Genomic DNA, 27,651 nt, shown 5'->3' with positions numbered 1-27,651 from the left:
TCATAAAAATTTAATTGCACTAGGGACCTCATTATCATATTACATTTCAGCATTGGTGGACTCAGGCATTAACTCAAGAATGTGATTTTTCAATATCTTTATCTTGGGAATGGAAAGAATGTTGACAATAGTTTAATCACATAACTGCAAGTAATCAGTTTGAAATGTTTTGTTTTCTTTTTTCAAAAAGCCTGTAGTTTTCCTGTAGTTTTGCTGTAAAGTAACATGATTATAGAAGCTTTATTTTATATAGGCATCTTCAATCAGCTGCATCTTTTAATATATATTCACTAAAGATACTAGCACAATGAAAATTCTCTACGCCTTCTTATAAATGTAGATAAGACAGCTTTTACCCTAAGCACCTAATATATCCCTTCTAAAAATGTGGGGAAACACACTGCACGTAAAATAGGCTCTGGCTCTGCACAAACAAGGTGAGGATGCAACTGCAGGTACGTTTGTCCCTGTTGCAGACTTTTTCCATTTAATTATTTATGGACATCATTTAATGTTCTGAATATCATTAAAAATAAAGTACTTGCAATAGCAATCAATTGTTGTTTTTCACATTCCCCTCATGCAAAACTGCTAAACAAGAGGAAGCCAAAAAAATAATTACTGGCATTTAGAGGAGACAGATCAAATTGCTCAGGAATTATCCTTAGAACTACATATCAGGTCAGGAAGCAAAAGAATGTAATACTTTAAAAGTTTTATTTGGTGCCTGCAGAGTTGGTCTGGAAAGCTTCCCATCGAAAACTACCAAAATTTGGTTTTCTCACATAACCTTGTAATGACCTTTCTTAAAATAATTCCCTTCACTCATTTCTCTTATGCAAGTAAACTAGAGTGTTTATCCCAGCAAACATAGCATCTCACATTGTGTTGTCATCCTGTCTCTCCTCCTTCAGGCTGTTGCCGTTTTTCCCCCCTGTGTATTTCTGAAGTGCCTTTACTAAATCCTGATCTATTTAGTTAGCATTAGATACTACCCAAGATTGCTGATAATTCCTCCAGTGTTTGCCAACTGATTTCCTGCTCCATTGCACATGAGAAGCATTGCACATAGGAAGTTTTAAGTCAATGAGCCGGCATTGATGATGTAGTCTATTCAGTGTAGAAGTGTTGTTTAAAATATATCCCTAGGGGAAATAGTGTAAGTAACTTTTTTTTTCTCTTGTGCTTTGATTGCTTTCTTATTATGTGACCAATGCTGAATAAACAAAATTTTAGAGAGATTAATTTCTCACTACGTACTGCAACGAATACTTTTCTAGGTAGTCTGCAATTTGCCCAGCTAACTGCTTCAGACATTAGGACCTGATTCACATTAACGTGAAACAATAAATTGCTGTTAAAATTAGTGCAATTACAAGAGAGCACAGGCATTAAACTCTATGAACTGCACACCATTTTGCTTCATAAACTAGTAGATGCCAGCAATTGGTTTGTAACGTTCTGACACTTTTTTCTTCATTTCCATGCCTAGTTTTCTGAGCAGAAGAGATTAATAAGACTTGCTAGCCTTAATTTCAATTTTAATGTTTGTTTTGAGAAATATATCCTGCCATGAGATAATTGGATATATTTTTACATAACTGAATTAAGAAAAAAATCTCAGTGGTCAGTGTGTGGATTCCCAAATTTGATTAAGGAAGGGATGGAGGAGTCCATTCGATGCCTGCATCTATCAGTGGTTTGCATCTGCCACAGTGAGGCACAAAAGCATGCAGGCAGCTGGCTGGAAGTGGCGTTCTCATATTTCAAACAGCAGGAATCTTCTGGCATTTGGCCATGGACTCACCTTTGTAATGACTGAAAATCCACATGTGGTCCTACTGCCAAGATGCTTCTGCCCATCCCTTTCACTCCCAGTCTCACCAGAGTAGGGTAACACTGAGCAGTCTTTTTGTATTTCGTAGCTAACAGATGCTGAATGGAAAACATTGAACAAGTATTCAGTATTGTGCAGACATCCAGAAAAAAAGAACCTGGTGATGCCAGACAGTGGAAATGAGATCGAGCTGAGAAAAATGTTGAAAAATGTATCTGACGTTATACAGATACTTTTCCAAAATAGAAAATATAGCCAAGAATGTCTTCTTTGCTAAACAGAATCTTGCTGTTTGTATGACAATATCCTCCAGAAGTTTATTTAGGTCAGGAAGCAGCTCACATGCTTAACTGATCCTTGACACAGTGTTCCCCTGTTAGGACACATTGTCCTTCAAATTTCTGCAGAACTTGGAAAATATAAAGCATATTAAATGTTGAAAAAGCCTCAGCTTAGACTGAAATCTGAAATTCTTCCCTTTGCAGCAGAGAACTCTCTACAACTTGCCTCCTTCCCTAGTATGCAAGCAAGCTATTTCAAGCCAGGAAATTTAAAGCAATTACAAGAATTATGTACGTCACTAGACTCTATCTGACAAATGAGTATGACTGCAGTGACCTCCTCAGAGTTTCTCCCAGATATTGTCTTTCTCACTACCAGCACCATTAATCAAAGATGTGACGCATATATCTCTATATAAAACTGGAAATGAGTCATCCACTATAGATATATACGACACTTTGCAGATGCTCAGCCACCACCGAGTCGTGACTTGAACAACCAACTGCTTCAAAGCTGCACATTATTTGAAGTATTCTTTCATTGAAAAAATCAGTAGGAAACTTGTTCCTAGTTTAGTTCTATTATATAACAAGATGTGTCTGGTGCCACATATTGCTGTGCATAGATATTGTAAGGATGAAAATATGAATATGTGATTTTTCTGTTCCTTATTTGCAGCTGAATTACATATGTAAATTTTAGATGTCTCTGACAATGACAGTTTCAAGTTCCTGTTAAAAAGAATTTGACTCTTACTGAGATAAGTTTTTATCTTTCATCATATTCATTAAAAGTAGATACATTGTTAGTAAAGATACTAAGCAACTAGACATTTTTCACAATGAGATATAAAGGCTTTCTGGTCAGAAGTTTTAATGCAAAGGAGGTTATTAAAGGCTAAAAGGTGAGACTCAGATGACTTTAACCATCTAACAGTTACACTTCCAGACTAAGGGGGCCATCAAGGCCCTCACCATCATCAAAGAAAGCAACCCTGAATAATCACTTATTCTGCCTACTTTAAGATTAAATGAATTGCTCTCTGGATTTGTCTCTCTCTCTTTCTCTCTCTGTCGGTTAAAACTTCATCTAATGTAGACTAGATATTTCACTTTTCAGTAGCTAAAATTAGTTGCCATGAATCCTAGCTTAGAAATTATGGAATACACAGCCAATGATTCACTTAAAAAGGGTGTTTGCCTCAGTCCAGCTGCTATCCTTGCCATTCTGGCAAGCTGTTCCTCATTACATATTTAGTCCCATTGCTTTGGTATAAAGCCTTAAAGAGACAGCAACTCCATGCATTTTAAAAGCCTACTAACAAAATGATCTATGTTCGATGGACAGACATTTCTCAGTTTAGACTAGCACTGCATTAAACATCAAGTATTTCAGTCTGCTCTGAAAAAAATACAAATACCATTCAATTTACATGATTCAATGAGACATCCCTTGGCAAGGATAGTAAACATATAATGCATCTTTACTTTAGAATGACAGGAAGCACAGCTCACCAGGGCTCACTGAGTATGCCCAAAGTCCGTGATATCTTATCACTGGATTACTGGAGTGACACTGGAGTGACTGGAAATACTACTCCATTCTTCTCAGTCAGGAGCCTTTTTACATAGAGTATGTGTTTCAGTGCTTTGCTAATGCTGCAGCAAATATCACTATTAGAGTTTGTGCAAAACTAAATTAGTTCTTCTTTATCTTGATGGAAAAGCTATGCTTTAACAAGCAATAACTGAATGTCCTTAAAATAACTAATTAGTAGAAGCTGATTGTCTAGGAAGTAACAAAACCAACCTGTTCTAACCACAGATCAAAGCGATCTAACAATATGCTGTTCTTTTATAAGAAAGAATAAAGTAAATGCAAAAGCTGTATTGATACATAACAAGTTGTTGTTCAGAGCTCCTGTTCCTGAACAAGGTGAAAAAGAAACTAACGAAGGGGGGGCTATCACTGCATCTGACTGGACTAATGTTCTAGATCTGCTTCAATTTAGATTTAGGACAGAACTTGGGTACAAAACCACTTTCATGAAACCATGCTATCTGCACCAACGGATTATTTCCTATCAATAGACAGAAGGAAAAAATACATTATGATTCACCTGAATCTCACTAAAGAGCTATAAATTATGAAACATCACTATTTCATCTCCCAGTGTATCCAAGTATAATGTATGGATGTCATTTGAATCCATATCCAAGGAGTAATTGTCCCCCAACCTCTGGGTCTAGCAGAGTGCCCTGACGTCCAGGTCAGCATTTCTATGTAGCTACAAGGTAAAGGAAAGGACTCATAACCAGCAGGTGTCAGGTGGCTTTCCAAAATCTTTACCTGCAGCTATCTCATCATGGAGAAAATGACTCTGGAGTAAAGAACAGATCAGAGCAGTTAGCTGATGAACAGGTGCTGTGGGTGAGCAGAGGAAATCGTATGGTTCATTTCCTTACCCTAGTGAAATCATTGATAAGTAAATGTGTCCATTCATGGTCAACTTAGTCTATATTTAGGTGTATTCTAAGATTTCTCATTGAAAACAAATTCTCATAAAGCAGAATTCTGATGTATGACTTTCTGCCTTTTCTGACTGACAAATTCTGTCTTATTTTGCCTGACAGTGAGTTGATCTCAGTTACTTCACCACTTCTCAGCAGGATCTCAGCAATGAGCTGAGCATGAAACCCTCAGAATTTAGAAAATGCCACCTAAGATGGAATATTGCAACAACTCTGAACACACTGAATCTTCCTTAAATTTTTATAATGATTAAACATAAAATATTGAACCAAATACACACACGGTCTAAGCCTTCATCATCAAGACACTAGGCTCAAGATATATAAACCATCAGCTAAGGCACAGATGAATGTCAGAGTTAACAAATACACCTACTTGGCTGAATGGGACCTTCTAAAGAAGGAGAAAGCTTATCCCTCGGATGAATATATCAATCTTTATGGTAATAAGAACAACACATTTCGTGGCATGTGCTTCTCTTCTAGAGGAAAACATGAGACCATTCTATTATATATAAGAATTCTTTTGTATATATATGAATGATATAAAATAAGATGGGGGAAAAAAATCACTGTACCTGAGAAATGTTTAGCTTGTTTAAACAGCCTTTCCCAGGATTCTAATCAAATCCACAGATTTTCCAAATTATGGACAAACAACAGATTTTGGATTTTAGTAGATATACCAAGAAGCATGATATGCTCTGAAAACTGCTCATTAATTATAAGATCAACAAGTAGTGTATCTTCTGTCAGAACAGTCAATATTTTAGTCATTTTCCTACATCATAACTGCAATCATAAAACTAGAAAATCATTCCACTTTGCAATGAAGGAAAACTGCCCGTTTGGCCAATCATGCATCTTAGTCCATGTTCTTTTACAGTCCGAGAGAAAAGACATCTTTAAACAGCAATTCAGTTGAACTACTTTAGGTATATCACATAGGATGAGATCAATCGCACTCTACAACAATTTTTTTTTCATCGACTGTAAAAGGAACATAGGGCAACTGCTTAGTTAAGCTTATCTACTTTACAGAAGTTTCTATTTGCCCCCCAAAAGAAAAAAAAGTTATGTATCAGTCCCCCAATAAGCGTGACCTGGTGTTATTTCTAAGCAGTCCAATCAAGAATTCATTTTACACTTACTTTAGAGAATGTTACGCAAAAGTGATCAGGTTGATTAACATTCAGTTTTAGACATTGCTAATTTTGATTCCTGATGTGATGATTACCCCTATTGAGCTAGGGGTTCAAACTGCCATAAAGTTCAATTTGTCCAGAGGAGAACCTCAACTGTAGTATGCTTAGCTTTTTAGGCAGTAGTAATTATTACAAGCTGGTACTACACACACCAGGGTATTATCTCACCAATATTTTTCAGGTTCTAAGTAACTATCTGATTACAAAGGTGACTGATTTCCAAACACAGATTAGCCAAATATGGGAATATTGTCAATCAAGGCAGATAGAGAAATCAAATGGGAAACGGTAGCTGACCTTGAAAATGAGAGTAAAGAAATTTAGCCAAACAAAGTGTAATGATTAATATTTGCTATATACTAGGATTTCATCAACTGGAATCAACAAAGGAGAAAGTCTAAGGGTTTTAATCACATCATCACTAATGAGACAGCAACATAATGGATTCAAAACAGACACAGGTATTATCATAAAATGCATGTTCACTACAAATAGGGAAGTATCAGTAAAATTAGACAAGCTAATGAGTATAGTTCATATAAAATACTCCATCAGGTTCTGGTCCAGAATAATTTCAATTTCACCTGAAACAGAGGATTTGTATGATTAAGGGTAGGTAAGAACCTATTCAGTGAGGGGAAGCTAGAAAAATTGCTTCATTTAGCAAGATCAATGCTGCCTAGGCTATCTTAACTTCTTAACTAGGAGACAAATGAATACATCTAGGGTGAAAATAAAAAGGCGGCTCCTAACCACCTGTATTTTTGAACACAATTCTCTATAGAAGTAGCTGTAGGGGACAAGCAGTATCACTTATTTTAAATTGGAGCTAGATAAGTTTATGAAAAAGAATCTATGATACAGCTGCTTGAAGTAGCAAGGGAGTTGATTTAATGACCCTGATATTCTATTTTCCTCTTATCTTTTGAACACATTGGATTTTTTTCTTACTTCCATATATTATTAGGTATCATATGTTTCAAAGAGATCAATAAATAACAGCCACCTTATTCTGTGCAGTAATTTTGTTTTTTTGAGGCACAAAATTTCACAGACATAAGATGCAAAGTGAGATTGCACACTGTTAATATGTTACATTTCTAACACTTTGTTTTCATAACTGTATCTAGGGGTTAGCCTGCTTTTACCACTTTCTTATTTTTATCTGTTATATATTTTTCTGTTTTCATCTTTGCCAGGTGTTTTGATCCAAAAACTAGAATTTATAATTCATTTTATTTATGAGAGTTATCACTAATTTCTCTTCCTTTCCCTTACAAAAACAGCAGGAGCTTTAGGGATTCTCTTATCTTTCAGGAACACGAGCATGTCCTGCTTCCCAGCATGCCCATATTTCTTGTTCTTATGTCTTGTTTTCATCTGTTTAGTGTGATACTAGTTCTATATGAATCCTATCCCTTAATTTTAACTGGAATTACATTAATAAGATATTGGAACAATCTACCTCATGGCTAACCCAAGAGATATGTAAATCATAAGCTTTAGGCATAGCATAATTTGGGTTAGTTGCTAGTGTCAAAGCCAGAGCAAATACAATTGGAAGTAGCCAAATCCAAATGAAAATGCAATTTCTTCCCCTCATAGTAACTACATGCCATTCAATTAATGATTTGATTTTTTTTTTCAGGAGGAAGAAGCAATTTTCCAAAACGTGGCTTACCAACAAATTCACCCAAGATATTTGCAGTCATTTTCCTACATGGCATGGTGCCTGGAGGTCTGGCAATAGCTTTTAAACTAATGAAGACAAACTGATTAAGTGTTTTTGATATATGCAAAATAATGCTTATTTAAATGATTAAGAAGGGGTTTTTTTTGTTGTTTTGTTTTTGTATGGTCAGTGCAGTCTAGTTCGTCAATGTATTCTGAGCTCTACTTCCAGCTCCTGCCATAGATACACTGTTTGAACAACTTGGACAAACCACTGTCCTTCCACTTTCTTCTTCACCTGCACAGTTCTCTCTGAGGACAATGAGTTTAGGTGAAGTCCAGCAAGTTACTAAAGATGAAGGTCCCACCTGATGCCCTAAACTAATGAAGAAAACAGTTTAGACATGGGCTCAGAGCAGTGATGAGATTTGTAACTAAGCAGAGTGAAACAGTAAATACAATTTGTTCTCTTCCTACCTTTAGTCTCTGTTGGGGAATTACAGTAGTTCTGGAGGTGACAACTTAAAGCTCTGGAAGTGCAGAGGCAAGGGTAAGGTGGTATCATTTGCACTGTTTTAAAGACAATTACTTAAATTGCGTTCCTTAAACTAAAAGCCTAGCATATATTGCTCTTTATTTATCTAAATAACATATATTTTGTAGATGTTCATCTACTCTAGAGGAGTAGTTCCAAATTTTATGGAAACAATATTCTAAAATTAGATTTATATAATTAAACTGCAGAAAAAACAATTCAGATGGATGGTGATATGCATTTTAACATCAAAGATTTGCAGATCTTTTCCTTTGACCTTATCTTTAATTACTTTGTCCTTTGGTAATAAAGTTAGCAGGAACTTTTTATTGCAGGATATTTGTACAAGATTAAAAAGATCCCCAGGAACTTACACCACTGTCTAGAATAGATTAATATTTTCTTCCTCTTGTAACCGGAAGCCTGGCAACTGAGTTGGATATTAGCCTGTAACATTTCGACTTTCAGTAATAGCCTTTAAATGCAATTAGTATGCTTCAAGAGTGCTTCACAAAATCTTACTTCTACGATCTAGTGAAACTCAGAGAAATGCGGGTGACATGGACATTATAAGTATTATATAGGTCTGTATATGTGCATCTCTTGCTTTCTCTCACCTTCTGTATACACAAACACACACACACACACGTCCACAAACACACAAAAGGTATACATACATATTGCAAATACATATGCATACATATTGTACATATGCACCAGATTAAACTATTAGTAATGAAAAATGTTAAAATGCCAAAATAGATTAAAATATGTGAACATGAACAGAAATCAAGAAGCATTTTAATTTAATTTCTCTACTACATCTTCTAAATTGTATTAAAATTCAGGATTAAGCCTACTTAAACTGCAAACAGTAATACAGGCTATCTGTCATCTAGTACTGCCTTACTCTCTTGGCATCTAAAACTTGTATGTATTTCCCTGCTTGTCCTCATACACATTTCTCCCCTAAAACTTTGCAGTGATGCAGTTATAGGTGGACAGCTTGCTCGATTCTGTGTGAATAGTTGTGGTGAGGAACAGGAATGAGTCATCTGGCAGCAACCACTGCAGCCTACCTGGGCTGTAACGTGCCAGCCGCCTGAGAACTTCTTGGGAAAGGAGGGAGCTTCAGCTGCCAACACTCCTAAGGGGGGAGGTTTGACAAGCCCCTTGCAGGAGTGGGCCCCAGTCACCAGCCAGGGCACAGTCTCAATGAAAGCGTTGGACACCTCCGCTCATGAGTAGCCATGCATTTATAAGGCCAAAAGATCAATCCTAAAAAAAAGAGCCACCAGTTTAGGGACTGAGTCACTCAGATGGAGCAGATATGAAGTAAGATTGTTTGGTAACCCGGTGAAGGCTGGACTCTCTTACTCTCTGCTTGTCTCTTCCCAAAACCTCACTAAACATCACAGGAAAACATGGGGTTGGGAGCGATGAGTGTAAGTGTGGGTTCAGCTCTCAAACTGAGAAAAGCCAGAGTTATCTTCACATTGAAATTTTGGCATGGCATTTTCATAGTTTTTAAAGATAAAACTGCATGTTATTTGTTCTGCAGCATTCCTGTCTCATTTGCTGTACAAGCCGCAAGAGAGCAAAAATATTTTGTTTTGGTAACTCCTTGGGTTAGGACCCTGGAAATCTGGATTCCCTTCCTGCTTTTCCAAGGCTTTCTTCTGTGCTACAAGACACAACTATATCACAATACACAAATGCAGGGGGGCTATAGCTAGTTTTATCTGTTATTCTGACAGTTCTTCACTTCTCAGTAGATAACCTGCAAACTGTAGCATCCTTTACATCCTTTAACATAGTTGCATATGTGTATACATATATATATACTACAACCTGTAGTTTTAAGGACACATTGTTTCTTTCTTGGCTTTATTTTTTGTGTCTAGTTTTCTTTCCCTAATTCATGAGAGATTTAAATTGTCCATCTAACTAATGGCAGGTGCAGAAATGCAAAAAAAAAATTGCTTTATAATCTTGTGGTTATTCCAAATGAATGTATTTTAAACATATAAAATTATATGGATTAAAGACTGAATTCATTTCAAGGATTGCTGAAGTAAATTACCTCTACCTTCAAATCAGCATAGGTACTCACACAATGTTATTTATACAATGTATCTGATGTTTGTTCCAAGGAATACCATGCAATATTTACTACAGACTGGCATTTTTTGCCATGTCTATGTAAGTCTTATAAAAACAAAAAGTAAAAGCTACATTCATCTAAAATGATTGTTGGTTGGTAAAATGATTTGGTTGCTTTCCACTGAAGGGAAAAAAATACAGGCCTTTGGACCTGAAATTAGCCTCCAGTGTTAACATGTTTTCCAGCAAAAAGCATGGCTGCCTACATCTGTCCTTCCTGGGCGAAATGAAGTTTTACTTTTTTTCTTAAAATTTTTAAATTCCTGATTTCCACCCAGAGGAACCTTTCCTGTTTGATCAACAGCAACAGGATCACAATCAAGATTGTGAATGTTATGACTTTTTCATGGGGTTTTCCTTTAAGGATAAGTGTAAGTAGAGGCTTTTAGAAGTTTGCCAATTAATATCGGAGTGGTGCTCTACATTATCTGTCTTCTAGATACACAAATTACAGCTGCCCTATCAAACATATAATTTCAATCTGACAGATGTGGCATTGCTTTTTTGTCACTAATCCTATTGTTTCTGGTTTTGGTGTTTCTCATTCTTGCCCAGTGGTATTTCATATACAAAGAGGAGTAGAAATTTTACTAGCACACCGCACACAGATTAAAAAAAAAGGGACTCTGACTTTGCTTTATATTAGCTTGTACTTGAGAAACTCTAATGTGCTATGGGAGAGTAGATTTTGTGGTCCCAGACCACTAATGACAACAGCAGATGAGAAAACCAAACTAAATCTTTCAGACTCAGAGAATCTGGACTTGTTTGGAAAGGACAAAACAGGCTTTGTTCTGATCTTGCCACTTCAAAGGCATCCTAGTACCTAGGACCATAATGAGCCACCAGGCTATGTCCTATGTGACTAAGCCATTCATTGTTCTAAAAACCTTCTTTCCTGAACTGTACTTTATCTGTTAAATAAGCAGATTTCATTTTAAACGGAGGTTGTTGATTAATCTTACCAATCATAGAATTGCAAAGGGAAGAATGTTATTTAACTCCAATAAACTGTGATAAAATAACAAAATAACACAGCAGAATTCCTTCAAACAGGAGTGGTCATTAACTAGTATAACTTGTTCTTATTTTAAGACATCATTATAAGCAATATTGAGTTCTAAGAAATACCTGCAACATCTACAGCTTGGAAAATGTAACCTTTGTTGAAATTCTTGATGTTTTTAATAATTGAGAAACACAAAAAGCTACATTCCAAAAGTTTCTATTTTCTGTTACTAGTCTTGAGTGTCAAAAGATGTAACACAATTCATTATAAAACTTATGAATGTGTTTACACATCCTCTGAACTGCAATTTTTATAGTTTCTCTACTATGCTGTTTTCCATACTTTTTTTCTTTTATGTAATGTTTAAAAAATGTGTATAAGAACCTATTACTGGCATTTATGCTCTATAAGAGATATTTTAAAAAATTAATAGAAACTTATAAATGCACTATAAATAACATAAAATAATCTAGGAACTCAGACAACTAAAAAAAGTATCCCCTCAAAGAACAAAACCCTTTGCACAATTGATCATTTTCATTTAGGTCTAATCCTTCTCTAATGGAAATACATTTCCTAAGATTTGTTACTAGTATCTTGAGTTTAGAAGAATGCAAAGTTACTTATTCTAAATATGCAAAGAAGGTTGTGCTATCAGAGCCATTAATTATAGCATAAAGTGAGTCATCTTTCACCTTTCTTTCTTTTGCATGAAAAGCATCTGTTTTTAAAGTATTCAGTACCTCTTTATCAAAAATTTTTCCCAATAAATATTTTGAAATCTTCAGCTTTCATAAATATAGTTTATAGAAAGTGTTTTATAGAAGATTTTGAGTACTAACATTTATTTCTTCTTAGAAACACTCATTTTTGAGTTTCTTAAAAGCTTGTGATGAGAAGCTTCTTGTAAGACAAACATGCATACAGGAAAACATACATGCACAGCTCCGTAAACTGTCCATCTTTATGTTACTTTATTCCTAATAACTGTACTCCTTACAACTAATACGCTATTAAAAATTGCAAACTGCCTTTGTATGGAAAAGGCTATAAATTCTGGTAGCTGGTAACAGTGATTGAGTATTCTGCACTACTACCTGGTGCATTCTTGGAGGCTTCCTAAAGTCTTAGCAGAAACCTTCTTAGCTCGACAGGTTTCATGGACTCACAGCCCAGGAAGGAGATTACAATGAGACGATGTAGAGCTAGCACAGCCAGCCTTACCGAGGCTAGTTTTGTAAGCAGTATAACCATGTAATGATTTTGCTCAGGTTTATTTTCCCTGTTTGTATATCTGTCTTGCTTCTGGTACTTAAATTAGCTTGACTGTATTTGGTGCGTAGGTTGAGTAGTCAGATTTTCTTCTGAACTGAGTCCTTGGAAAATCAGGGATTATTTCAGGAAGTACTTCTGAGCAGGAATGGGAACAGAAATCAGAGAACACTTGTAAAGATTCACAGTTCAGAAGTGATTCCACAGGGGCAAAGGAAGCAAACTTTTATTATTTGAAAATAGCTCTAGGGATATTAAAATATTAGAAATAAGATGGTTTGACCTTAGTGCAGTGAAAGTCTTATAAGCAAGTTTAAGGTATAAGAACATTTCCAGAAATGTGGTCTGACTGAAGGCATATAATCTCCTGTGAATTGACACCATATTAATTTATGAAATACAGTACATTTCAGCTAAGATAATAGCACTTACATTTTCAAATTCTGTTCCTCACACAGTCTGATCCAAAGGCCCTTTAAAGTCAATGGCAGTTTTCCCTTTTTGAAAGGACGTATTATTAAATAAGCCGAATTGAAATCATATGCAGACCTGAGTGAGACAGTAGATGCAGACTGTGACATTAAACCTATGGTTCCTGCCTTTGGTAGACCTCGAAGTACTTTATTCTAACTTTGTATTACTCCTCTCTGAATAATAACATTTCTGAGCAATTTATTCACAGAGTCTTAAGCTCAGAACTTCTGGATCTGAAACATATGCTTCTATTCTGTGAGCCAGTAATTCGGAATTGCTGCATTTGTGACACTGGGAAATGCAACTGAGGGAGACACATGCTGTTTACGTGGGGCAGGGGTACATTTACAAGGAGAAAAGCAGGGATGAAGAGGTCTATGCCTACTTCAAGAAATCTCTCCCTGCCCATCTAATCAGATCATGGCTGCACCTAGTATGTTGTGAGTAACATACAGTGCGTCTATATTAGTTATTTAGAGTACTGGAGAGGTTCCTTTGGGGGACAAATTTGGTTTACATCTACACTTGGGGAACCACATGGTACACCCTCAAGTGTAGCACTGGCACACTCAAAGCAGTTTCCCTCCTAATGGGACCAAGGTTGAAGCTGCACCCAAGAGTGCTGCCTAGAGCATCCCATCTGCAATGTAGCCACAGAATCTTCCAGCGGTTTGCTCACAACACCTGCTGGGCATTCAGTTAGTAAAAGCAAGGCAATCTGGGACAGCTCTACAGAAATCTGTTTCACACAACCAGACTGGACATTCCCGCCAGTTGCTGGTCCTAGCCATGCACCATGTGTTTATATCAAATAGGTACACGTTTTCTGGCCCTCAAACCATAACAGATCACACCAAATCAAAACAAATCACCATTCTTCCTTTTTTTGTACTGCACTGGTTGCTATGCAGATACAATATAAAGACTGCAGATATTAGCTTTTGTGTACGGGACAGGAAAAGATGGCAAATTAAGACTCAAATCAAATCAAATCAAAAATAAATTAAAGATAGTGATCAATTTTTGCCAGGAGGACAAACAGAATTAATATCTGGAATGTTCAAGTAGGTAGCAGTGTAAGTAGTAGAAAAGAAGTTTCTGTTTCTCCTTCTGCTCCAGTAAGATGTTCTTCTAAAGGATGCCAGTGCACATTATTTTGAGTTTTCTAATTCCCTAATTAGGTAAACTGTATATATGAAGTAGAAGATGTCCAGAAGGGAACTACCAAATGGAATGATAAAATTATTTCAGAAGCTTTTTCACAAGAAACATCTGTAAGAAAAACATTAACTTTGGTTCAAAGCACAGACAATGTGATTTATAGGCTAAGAAATTATTTATAGTAGCTGCAGAAGACTGGACTGAAGGAAATTTAAAAATTCAACATTTGCAAAAAAAAAAAAAAAAAAAAAAAAACCCTTCAAAGGAAAGATAAAAACTTGTATAACAAGGATTCATCTTTTGTGGCATTTCCAAGGCAAGCAGCAAGAAATTTTATATGTAGGAATCTTGAATTTTAAATAAAAACTTAACTAAAGCTACCTAGTAAAAATCTAACTAAATCTACCAGTAAAAATAATTGGGGTTTTTTTGAAATTGTTTTCTCTCAAAACAGTGACTCCTTGTGAGGAAATTAAAGGATATCTTACACTGATGGAAAGTCTGGATTTTTATAATTAAATTGATTTTCCTCTGTATTTCATAAACAAAACCCACAGGCATTTTTTGTGACTTTCATGGATCATGACTTTCAAGTCAGAGAAAACAAATTATACCCATCCTCGTCTATATCTTGTATAGCTCTGGGTATTTGTAAATACACAAATTTTGTTTGTTCCTCATTACATATGGTTGAATAAGACTTCCCTTGGAGTATGTTGTAGCTTTTGGAAGTGGCAGCAAATTAATCCCTGTGGTTCACTGTGGAACACATGAACGAGACTTCCTACTCTGTTGATTATGTTATGACATTTCACTGGGATGGTAGCAAGAGTGTGAAGTCTTACTGTCATTACACTGACCTGAAGAGTTACTTGCAGAGAGTGCTTAATTGCAGGAAATTAACTTGTATGCATGCTCTGTTTTTATATCTTCTTACTTCTAACTATTGGAAACGGTACACTCTCTTAATAGAGCAGATGTAAATTTGTTGTGTAGGTGTGATTTTTCTTAGGTAATTTTTGTGGTCTTTATGTAGTACTTCATGCATCAGCAAAAACAGTGCTCCAGAAAAGCAGAGGAGCAAATGCAGACAAAGCCTTAGTCATCCTTTCACTCAATAGTATTTTGAGACGTACTAAATGGGTAGTGAGAAAAAACTTGTGCTCCTGCTGTCCTGTGGAAAGAGGACTGTAGTCAAAAGCGCTTGTGAAGCTGCCAAACTTCACAAGCCCTGAATTTACTTTACAAAGTTTTAAAGACAAGCAGTATTGACTGCTCAACAGGCAATTTCCAATCAGACAAATCAATCTAGCACTTGAACAGTTAGTAACAGTATGTTATGACAGTTATTTGCAAGTAATGCTGACCTGAAATTAAAGTACTCTTTTACAGTACTTTTGTACTGAATTACAGCACAAAACAGAAAAGCACTCATGCAATTAGCCATGAAACAAGAGGGTTGGACTGTTAGAACTAGAACTCTAGTTACTCTGGAGCCTATTAAATCCATCTCCTTAAGGACATCTGAAGGAGAATATTAATGCTAGTGATTAGAAAAATGGCAGCCTGCACTGCTGGACCCTGTCACAGTGACCTCCAAGTAATAGTGTGCCATACTCATTAAAACACGTGTCCAAACTTGGCCACAGGCAGTGTGACTCTCATATAGCCATTGGACATAAAGGCTAAAGCCAGAGTTGAGCCTAAAGCCAACAGCAAAAGAACTTTAAAGTAAAAAGAGATGTATCCTATCTCCTAATACAGGAATAGTAAGCTGAAATCTCACAGGCTTCTCCACTTTCTTCTTCAGATACATCTAGGGAAGATATCTGAAGAAAGGATTCTTATCCAGCAAAACCAAAGCTTAAAAACAAAGGTATCTTTTAATCCAGTAAATCTTACATCAGCTTGAACATTTTCTTGGAGTAAGAAATGCTGGTGTTGTCAGCAGCTATTAAGACTATACTCTGACAAATGCATTGTGCTGTTTTCAGTAATATTTCTTATTAATATGTTCCTATTGTACTGTCCTCACACCACAGTATCTTCTTACTGCCATCATAGCAAAGTCTCCCCAAAATGACAAGTAGAAATCTTCAGCCCATTGGTTACGAAAACATCTATCAGGATGATTTTTGCTCAACTATGTGGACTCTAATTTAGTGTACATGGAGACAGCCCTGCTGTATGTATCTAACACCTCAGGATATGTGCTTTTTATTACTACCAATGTTTATGCCAAGCATCCTTAATCTCCAAGACAGTCTAATGAAGCACAATATTAATTTGCCCATGGCATACCTCTAAATTGATTATAACTTGAATTGTCTTGCAGGAATTCTGCTTGTTTGGATAAAATCTGAATTTGTTTTGCCTGCATAGATATATAGCTTGAAAAAAAGCTGCTACATTACACAATATCAAATGGCCTAACTACTACATCTAATTATATTAAAGACTAAACTACTGGAAGCAATGAGAACACTTCAGATATAATTATAAACATGAGAACAAGTGAGAAGCAGCAAGTTTAACAGTGTTCTAATCTGTACTGAAGGCCTGCAATACCTGACAGACTTTTATACGAGGCTTCATTCAAAGAGAAGCTTGACTACAACAATTTTTTCTTACTGAGAAAGAATTTATTCTATCAAAAAGCTGGTAGAGGTGTTCTAATACTGGTACACCTCTAGTAACAGAGAGGACTGGAATGTGATGTACAAAGATTCATTGTATGTTGATTCTCTGGGGTTATCTTCAAACTTAGCGAGAGATCTAGTGTAAACACAGCACATAATACTCCAACATTCTGCAGCTGAATTTGGGGAGAGAAGGAAAGAAGTAGAAATGAAAAGTTAATTACTTTTTTTTTCTTATTGTCAGTTTTTTATGACCATTTTATATCCTTTTTTTCTAGAATAGTATATTTTCCTTACTACAGACGTTCACTGCAACGAAGTTTTTAGTAAATCCATTTACAGATTATATTGGTTATTTTTCTGTTCTTCACAGGAGCTCTCAAGAGCTGTTCATTAGTCTCCCTGGTATGTGACATACGGTGAACGCACTTTGCTAACTCTGCTAGGTTTCTGAATCAGCAGCCTTTCCTTGTGGTACAGGGCATTAGGTCTTCTGAGATGGAGCTCCTAGATTACTTGTTTCCACGAAGCTAGTTGCACGACATTATCAGACAGCAGAGTGAGTATCTGACGTTGGATTTGGGCTGAGCAGCAATGGAGGTTCATACTTGTCCTGGCCTGCCTTGTACCTAAGCACTGACTTGAGCCTAAGCAACCTGATACTATCCAAGCATGAATTCAAGTGCTATTGTAGGTCCACGCTTAAAGCACAGTATAGCACCTCTATTTGGATGACTGAGCATACAGGAATCTATATGACCTGACTGCATCATTAGAAAGGTTATATTCATCACTGCAATTTGCTCTCTTGTCGTATTTAATATAAAGAATAAAATGAAGAACTGTAGCTAATTTGACAAACAGCTACTTTAGGAATGAAGAAATTGTAACATCAAGTGATCTAAACATTTATTTAATTTGTGAGTCTCACTGACAGCAGTCATTGTCGGCTGTTTCAGAGCTGCCTCTAGAAACCTCTAGAATACTGTGAGCAGGGAGAAGTATAATCCTTATTCTAGAAACATAATTTTTGATTTATATTCAAAGACTTAAGGAGACTGTATAGCTGAGGGGTTTTTTTTAATATTACAGTCATTATGATATCAATATAGTTGAGAATTAATATCTTATAAATGTTTTTGGATATTGTTTTATTCCTTTAAAAAGTTTATCCAAGTCTTTTCCTTCTGTTTTGGAGCAGTGAGTTTCACACAGCAATTGTGTATGTGTGAACATGTGGATGGGTACCTCATTTCCATACGCTCTAATAAAAATGCTGTCTTTATGTTCTTTTATTCCTATTTTTAAAAAGATAAATATCACTGTTCAATGAACTTTGTTTGTCTGATTAAGTGAGCATTTTTTTCAGTGTTTTGTATTCTGCCAGTTTTTCTTCAATATTGGCCCCTTTGCTATCTAAGAACTTACCAAATTGGGAATTTAACACAATATTTAACAGCAAATATTAACTCTGTGTAGAATATCCCAAGAAACCAATTAAGTTCAAACCAGAACTGTTTAAAAGCTGACCTAACATTGCTTTCATGTAATTTCAGTCTCCTCGCATGGTGCCCACACTCAGGGAACTGTTCCTTACTACCATTAATTAAATGAAAACTTCTTGAAATCTTATTCCCCAATTACTGGTATTTACACTCTAGCAGAATATTACTGATTCATTTCAAAGTTACCCCTTTGCATTGCTAAGGAACACTGATCACAGGAGAGAATCTGCAGAAGAAAAAGAGCTGCAAATGTTTTAGCAGAGCTTTCATTCAAGAATTAGAATAAATCAAGCTGTTTACTTGATGAACCAAAAGAACAGAAGTTGTTCTTCTTCTAAGTCTCAGTTCTTAGATCTTATTCTACAGGAAAAAAGGTGTAATCATTTATGGTGTTACAGATGAGATCACTTGAAAGTGGTGTTAGTCCTGCACATAAATCTAGGAATTTAGCTGACTCCCCCACAGCTCTGAGCCGATGTGTAGCAGATTGCCTAGCACTTATTAAAATGCTTGTAGAAGAAATGTCAGTGGGCATAAACTTTTATTTCTTCTCTTTGCTGTTGGTTTACACAAGCAGAAGAGCTGACTAGTCTGTCGTAATTCTACTCTTTCAGTAAACTTATAACAAGAGAGAGATTTGGCTTACTAATTTAATTATTTTATAAAATATATTAGCAGTGGTGCCATAGCCCTGCATTATATGTCTGTCTTGCAGGTTCACAGTGGAAATCCTACTGACATCTGTTTCCTTTTCAGAAATAATATGTCCTCACATGATGGCCACTAAAGACACATAATTAAATTAAAGAAACAAAATTAGTCAATTCCCTACATAACTGACCATTAAAACTTAGATGTCAAATTCTTTTTTTTCTCTAACAGCTTTGTGAAGATGATGCTGTATTACTTTCAGTGATGTTACTCTTGATTTAGTTTGCTATATAGACATGAGAATATAATACTAGGCCTTCAGGAAAACAGGTGATGAAGGGCCATGTGAAATGATAAAATGTTAAAAATATTCTGTGTCAGTGCTACTGTATATAAGTACACAATAACATTATGCCTGTATCTGTTCAAAAACATAGGTTAAACTCAAAAGACTTCCATAATACTTACGTGTTCATAGGAAGAGATTTGACTGAACTATAAATCTGCAGATTACTGAAGTTTTTCTGACACTCTTTTAGCTATTACAGGTACTACCAAAAATATAAATGCAGAATGTTTCCAAAACTGTGCAAAACCATATTTTTTTCTGGGAATTAAGAACCTCCCACCTGTTTCTAGCATGAAATAAGCCTGAAAATAATTAGTTAATCTGTGTAATACAAAACACAATTGAATAAAAAAAAATATTCTGTAAGAAGTGTGTGTACATCCAGAGGCAAATACTTGCACAAATACAATTGGACAAATCCCCTAAACCAAACCACAGTCAGAATTTACTAACCTATTAACTAACCATTCTGCTATCTCTGCTAACTATTACATTTTCCAAATAAAAGATCATGGGATGTTATCCTCAAATTCTCTCAAATAAGCTTCTAAATCAGGATACACTGTTTTCTCCCAGGAGGAGTCCGTTTGGTCAAATTGATCTATTAGGCCATGAAATTCATAGACACTGGAAATACAGACAATCAGCATAGTATATATGAACAGCAAGAAGAGATAGAGCAGCCTGTCCACAAATAAATTGAACAAGAAATAATGTAGGGTTTTTTTTTCCTATCATTTATTCCTGCTGATCTTTTCTTATCATTTCTTATCATTTATTCCTGTTAATCTTTTATGGTTTATAAAAAAATTAAACACGAAATAAACTAATAAAGATCAACTACTAAATTAAGGTGTGCAAAAATAGTAAGAAGTTTCTTAAGTCTGTTTTTATTCTTGTTTTCTTAAATTACTTTATCAGAGCAAAAGGACTTACTGTCTATGCATAACAGCTTCAGCATACAGTATGAAAATAATTATTCCCATATATTTCTCTTAAAACTGAGAGCAGTATTTATGTTAAAGGATATGATTACCTGAAATAGAAATATCAACAAATATGTTCTCAAAGGATTTGTTTTAATTTGAATTGACAGATTTATCCTGCTTTGACAGCACAAATGCACAGACATGGCATTAAAAAGACTTCACATTTTACTTTTCATCATTTTGTTGTATTTTCCACACACAGTTTATGAAATACACTGCACAGTTGTACATACCTAATTTAAGCTCTGGCCTTCCACATATCTCCAAAACAGAGCCATATTGAAGTGCCCAATTATTCTCTCAGGATACCTACATTAAAGAGTAACATTTAACTTTCTAACTTAGAGATCTGGAGAATGTTCTTTAAAACATTTAACTGATGACATCTTATTGCTATTTTTTTATTTAGCAAAGAAAGATAAGCAAAGTATGCCAAGGAACTATGGCCCACAGTAAACCATTTTAGGAGACAACAACGATGCTTCTAAGGACAGCTGTTTGCTACGAGTTCATGCTGACACCAAGTATTGGCCTATTTCAAGTACACAGACAGCACATACTGCCTTAAATCCTGCTTCTTTGACTACGCTGAAGCACGAATGTTGGGTATATAGAGCCCACTTGCTGTAATATGCTAAGTAGCAATGTCTGAAGACTGACAGCATAAAAAAAGGGTTTTCCTCATTTTCTGTGCACACATGAGGTTCAAGTCACAGACTTTTTGTTTTGTGTACTAGCTCCATTGTAGGTAATACCACACAAACCAGGGGTATTGCAAAGCATGCATTTCAGCAGCTCTGATAGGCTGCGGCTAGTGGCAGAGACACAAGATACAGCTCCCTCTCACATATAGGAGACATCTTCATAAAATAAAAAATAAAAAATAATAAAAAAGTGCATCTCAGGGAACAACATTTCCATTCATAAGTACCTACTCTAGCCAAACCAAAATAAACAACCTCATAGGTGCCTTGTTCCAGAAGCCCACTGGGACTGTGTATGAAATGAGCCAGTTTCCAAGCTAAGCTGAATCTAAAATGAAGAGTGTTAAATATTGCTCTAGTTCCTCTTGGCTTGTTTCAGTGACAAATTCCATTTTAAACAGTTAAATGATTACAAGCTTTGAAATTAAATTTCAGGATGAATAATTAAGCAGCACTAACCAGTGCCTGTGAGAAATCACATTCCCTGCTCTAGAAACACTTAGAGTAATAGATACAGGAGTAGATTGGTAACACACTTCTGATTAAATTTAGTCTGTGTAGAATGACTTCTCATATATTATAGTCAACAGTATATTGAAGTCAGCTGCATGTTTTAGATAAATTAGTTTGAAATTAACAAATCATAAGAATAAAAATCCTCCAAAATATCATTTGAAAATTAAATAAAAGATTTCTATGAGAAGTAGCCAAAAGTGTGATCGTTTAAATCTGAAATGTATCTTCAGCTGAGCTATGTGAATTGGCTGGAGATTTTTTTTATTTGACTGCCAAGCCGAAAAAATGGCTGGAAAGAATTGTTTAAACATTTAGTTTATAGAAAAATTGTTCCAGCTTGAGAAGAAGCTTTTTTTTCCTCCTGGTGAAAACAAAATTATTTGCTATGGAAACATAAATAAAAGCAGAAGAAAGGTGTAATTTAAGAATTACCTTTCCATCTACTCCCCTTTATGTCACCCCTTTTACCTGCCATATAAGAGAGTCTGTTTCAAAGTCATCTTTGGTAAATTCAGAGCAGGGACTAGAATGTGGTATTTCTTGGAATGTGCTTCCTTGCTTTGCAGATGTGTCTCCCTTCATTTCTACTGACTCTTTACCGGTAAATATTTCCAAAGCCAAGAAAGACCTTTGCTCTTGGAGGCAGGAGGCTCATATTCTAATCCATGTTCAAAACAAATGATTTGCTGAAAAGGGCTTTATCTTGTTCTAAATTAAGATCATTAATGTACAGTAAAAAAAAAAAAAAAATACTGAGCACCATAGGCATTTCTGCAAGTTGTCTAAGTAGATAATTGAGTGATCTCAGTAGAATTTTGGCATAGTCCTGGAAAAGGAATTTCATCCAAGTAGTCTTAAATTTAACTTTCAAGAGGAGTCTAGGAAGCAGGAAAAATCAGCAGAATTGAAAAATGATTATTTTAAAATATTTATTAATTGATGTTTAATGCCAGCAGTTTGCTTTTCTCATGTGCATAAGTAAGTAGTTTATTTTAGCTTTGAAAAGTAGGCTCAGCAAAATACATTTGGCAAAACATGGATTCTCACATAATGCAGCCATGCCAGGTATAAATAAGCTTTTCTCCCATGCTAAGCAGTTTGCTTTTCACACATCAACGTAACTTGCCTTGCCCTTCCTTTAAATCACACAGATAACAATTTCAAAAATCCCAGTAGCTTAGATTCTGTCTTCTGTTATAGTGACCAGGCACAGCCCAACAACCAACAATACGACAACCAAACACGGAGTTAAGTCTTTTAGGAACCACGTTGCTACAGTTCTAATACTGCATATACTGAGCTTTCAGAAGGGAGTTACAGAGCCAGCCTTCCGATGGGAGTTGTTAAGTTGAACAAACTTAACCAAGCGCAGCCTTTGAGATCTCCCTTAGAGGCTAACTAGTTACACAATACAATAATAATTATGCATATATCAGCCAGGCCTACAATTACTTGTGCCATAGAATAGCTAATACAAGACCTCATAAAATGCCTGAGAAACTTCATCACTCAAGCCACATTTCTTTAAGGTAATTTCCATAAAAGTGATTCCTTTTGCTACATTAATTTTGCCATATGTGTAATGCAGAATGTCAGACTGGAGGCTTCTCTTTCAGCCTTAAAATCTATAAACACCATGAAACACTCCAGGCTGCCAGGTAACAGATGCTCAGGAAGGTGCCTGTGGTTACAATTATTCTACATTGTTTCTCAGAGCATGGATAATGTACATTTGATGCCACCGGGTCAACTCGTGCTCTCAATAAAATTTATTCAGTAATGTAACATGTAACTTTCTGTGAGTCACTATGGAATTAACATTAGTCAAGAGAAACTGTCACTGGCTTTATATTGTAGAATTGTAGATGACTGAAATACAATAGAAGAAATAATCACAAGGGCATGAGGATAGCATATTTCTCATATAACTCATTTATTTATTGTCTTCAGTGTTTTCATGAAGTGCAGTTGCCTTACTGACCCATGCTTTTTTTTTAAAAAAAAAAAAGCTTTCCAAAAAATACCCCCCAAATTACTCTTGGCCTTCCATACTGTCCTTCTTCTTTGGAAATCCCATTGCTCTGCTCAATAAACATTTCCAATGGACATTGGAAATTGACTTTTTTTCTTTTTTTCCCCACAAGTTTCCATTGTTACTAGTTTCAGAATAACGTCAGCCCAGCTGGAAATTAAAAGCGAATGCTCCTGACCCAGAGATTACTGAGTTCAGTAACTTTTATAGGTCTTGGGTTGCACCCAGATCCAAGGAGCAGAAGGATCTCATTATACGGCTCAGATTTTCAAAAGCTTACCTGTCATTAAAAATTAAAACAGCGACCACAATTTCAAAAGAGGTTAGCACCTTAACTACTGAGCTGTTTAATTAACCAGACCATAAGTGGCACAATGGGAGTCTCTCAGCACAGAATACATTTGAAAACTGGCCCTTAAATTCTGTTAGTGTATTTCACTGCACATTTATCGGAATGAACACTCTATACCATTTCCCTGCTTCTCTCAAGAACTACATTTGTTCTCACACTTGCCTCCCCTTCAGTCACTGTAAAGAAAACAGGAGAGGACTTTGCATTCTGATATCATATTGTAGTATCTGAGATTCATATTCTAATAGCAGTTTCCCAATTTCAGTGGTCCAGTATTAGACCTTTATTTACATATGCAGTTTTTCAGTGATATACAGATAACACTGTTACGGAGATAATGACTCTCCCAGTCATTATGTCTGCATATGTGTCATTATGTCCACTTTATTTTGCTGTTTCACTTGTACAAAGTATTCACCTGCATATATGTACAGAATGCATATGAGTGCCAGGAATTCATTCAGGGCATTATACTGGTTTTGGTTAAGTGGAAATTACGATTAGACCTCACTCTCTGGCCTGAGAACAAGAATCTGTTCCAGAAATAAGCTGAATCATTTAATTCAGGTGGGATAGAAATCCAGTTACTGAACTGGAAAGTCTGGTGTTTTCATGCTTGCAGTCTGCTGAAGCTGGAAGAATGTATTTTTGTATAATGCATTAGATACGATTAAACACTGAAAATGTGAACTGATGCCAAAATTATTTAACAGCTTGAAAATATACAGCAGAATATCACTTATCAAGAAAATGGGCTCATATTCTATTGAAAAATGCCAACAACTCCCAGTGAGTCCAGACTTAGCCTCTTGGGGAGAACAGTGACAGAGGTGATATAGAATCATTATATCCCGGAAAACTTGAATGAAGAAGTTTACTCTAGTAGTGAGTGCAGACCTGCTGATGAGCAGCAATGTGAGCAGACAAAACAGGGCAGAAACCCTTGAGACTACAAACAGTTTCAGGTACAGCTGAAGCCAAAATGACTCACATGGCCAGTGCGGCTAAAGCACCCTAGTTTCTACAGCCAAAAATACACAAGAGTGATGTGACAAGTCTCACATTTAGCCACCTTTTGTTTATTAACCTCATGAGTCACACCTGTTCAACTCAGGCTTCAATATGACCCCAGAATAAAGTTCAAACTCATACATATAGATCCATAGCCGAACTCCTTTAATGACTCTGCTATGAAACCCTGGAAGACTATGGTGTACTAATTAATGTATCAGTCTAAAAAAAATGCAAAAGCCTGTTTTGCTATTAAGGCTTTGCAGACATAGACAGATGTTCACACATCAAAAGTAATTTCACTGATGGTTTATGTTTGCTGCCAAAGTTAAATTCCATTAGTTAAAATTTTATGCATTGAAATTTTCTCCAATCATGATTATTTTCCTGTAGCATTTTTGCTTTACTTTGCATCAGCAAAAGCTCTGCATAGTGTTTGCATATGTAATAAATAGAAAATCTGGTATTGCTGGCATTAAGTTTGTTTTCTGGCTTCATAAAAATAGCGACAATTTTTCTTTCTTACAAATGTATTCCATTTCTGCTTTGCATAAAGGAAATGAAAAAAAAAACAAATCAAGGATGTTATCAAAACATAATTTGCTTAACTTTCCATCGCTATGGAAATAGCTTAATACAGAGTCAAACATTCCCAGGACTAGCATAATATTTACAGAAAAGCAAACTTTTTTCCAGAATGAATGAATTAATTCATTATTTTCAATACATGTCCTTCACTATAAAACTTAACCATTTCAGTTGCAGATTTGTAAATCTTCAGCTTCGCTAAGACATTAGGCTGAGATTTTTAATAGAAAATGGAAATCCATATTCCAAAGACTGCTTTGAAAAGCAACAACAGACCAAGTTTTAGGCATCTGTTCAACATAGTTCAATAGAAGCATGTACTTAAAAAATAACTATACAGCTTACTTGTGTAATGGAGTTATTTTCTATGTCTTGAGCCTTAGAAGCCAGAGATGCTCGTTGCTACCATGTGCTTCTGAAAGTAAAATCAGGCATCAAGTTTTATTTATTGATATGCATTAACCTAGGTATAATGTATATATTAATGTATGAGACCACAGCTTAAAGAGGGCAGGACTCATTGTGCACATGGTGCAGCATCCTGTGCTTCCCCATGTGCTATGCCCAGGATTCTGCACACAGTGAAGTCAGCCCTTTCTAGGACTTCTCATGGACAAAAGCATCCCCATGAGCAGCTCACCTATATCTACAGAGAGAGATTCATTTGTAGAAATGCAATGCCCAGAATTCCTCTTGCGATACTTGAGGAGAATCTGTACCTACACATAGCATTCATTGTAGACTAGCATTTGTGATGATTTTCAAGATAGCAGGCTTGACAGGCTAAGAGTAGAGGTAAGACATACAGTGTGAATGATGAAGGTGCTATCTAAAAACCTGACTGATCCCCACCACAAATTCAGTAATCACTATCTCTCAGTCAAGAAAGTGCTTTAGTGCTTGTACAACATCAGTTTCTTGGACACAACAAACAACAAGGAACAGCAACCTACAAATATATAAACTACTTCAGGTACTGCCACAAAAACAGCAATCATCTCAAACACACTAAATAGCCAAACCCTAAGCTAGCCATGGTTAGTTCATCTGAGCCAGAGGCTCAGATATCATGCAGCTGCTCTAAGGAGAATACTCTTCAGTTTCACAAGAAGTATATGTTCCCCAAGCAATGACATTCCTCCAGAGAAATAGATTAATCTTTCAACAAGGAATTGATATGAAAACTTAGAAAGCAGAAAAGTCATTAGTTCCTTGCTGGTCCAAGTTATGATATAACACAATTAAAACTGTATTCAAAATGAATCCCAAGTGAAACTATCTCAGTGATTCCTCTTTAAGCCTTAAGACAACCTTCCAAACTCTCAAATTTCTCATACAAAACAAGATATCTTCAAACCAGTAAGTTAAATGGCAGCTAATTGCCAAAGCAGTAAATTCATATTTTGCAAATGGTAAAAGCTCCCCACACAAAATCATAGACCTTATGGATCCTACATATGCATCCCAGATTTGGATTTTTTTCTTCTGGCATCAAATACTCTCGTGGAAACTCTCCAAGCAAAGTCAAACAATCCTTAAACAACAAAATGAGGTCTCACAAACACCGAGTTACCAGAAAGAAAACTCCCCCATCTTCAAAAAAGTAACCAAGCCGCCTCCAATCTCTCAGTGATGATCCTCAAGAGAAACCTATAGAATATAGAATTGTATCTTCTAAAGGCTGACTTTGCAACTGGACTTCGTTAGACTGTGGAAAACATTCTTCTGTGGTCCATTACAATTTTTCCCACTCCTCACCCTTTGTGTGACTAATCTCTCACTGTTCCAAAAATGCTGTCTGTTTCTATCCTTGCTTCAGAGGGTCTTATAACCTGTCATCTTTCCCTTCTTTAATTTTATAATGTAGTTATCTCCAGTTATTCCCACACCTTAATAAAGCTTGATGTTTGCTTTGACAGATCTGCCTGTGTGGCAACAAGCTTTTGTCCTCTCTTTCTCCATTAACAAAAATCTCCAACTGAAGATATTGTCCCCTTGCCTCCCTAATATGCTTCACTTCTGCTTCATACATCTAAAAAGATGCTTGCAACCTACCTCTTCTGCTTTAGCATATCTTCCCTCTTCAGAGGCACTTCAGAAGGACTCTGCAGAGTCAGGATTTTAAAGCTTTCTAGTTGAAGACTTGAGAACAGGTCACAGGCAGTATCTGTCTGC

At 35.9% G+C, this 27,651-nt stretch overlaps 1 long non-coding RNA gene across 2 annotated transcripts in view; it reads right to left on the bottom strand.

The window, feature by feature from the left end:
- The window catches only part of LOC112994972 (uncharacterized), a 42,604-nt gene extending 20,524 nt beyond the window's left edge, over window positions 1-22,080 (bottom strand). Inside the window, exons 1-3 of one of the 2 annotated variants that reach the window (XR_010387983.1) lie at window positions 21,962-22,080; window positions 20,507-20,582; window positions 1,808-1,935 (exon numbers count right to left, since the gene is read on the bottom strand). This is a non-coding gene — a long non-coding RNA (uncharacterized LOC112994972). The remainder of the gene's footprint in view (window positions 1-1,807; window positions 1,936-20,506; window positions 20,583-21,961) is intronic. The other variant, XR_003262069.2, reaches the window with a different exon arrangement.
- Between the last annotated feature and the right edge of the window lie 5,571 nt (window positions 22,081-27,651).

The sequence above is a fragment of the Dromaius novaehollandiae genome, chromosome 2 (assembly GCF_036370855.1).
Source record: "Dromaius novaehollandiae isolate bDroNov1 chromosome 2, bDroNov1.hap1, whole genome shotgun sequence".
In the NCBI taxonomy this organism is placed as follows: domain Eukaryota; kingdom Metazoa; phylum Chordata; class Aves; order Casuariiformes; family Dromaiidae; genus Dromaius; species Dromaius novaehollandiae.
This window is presented reverse-complemented; position numbering and strand designations above follow the sequence as displayed.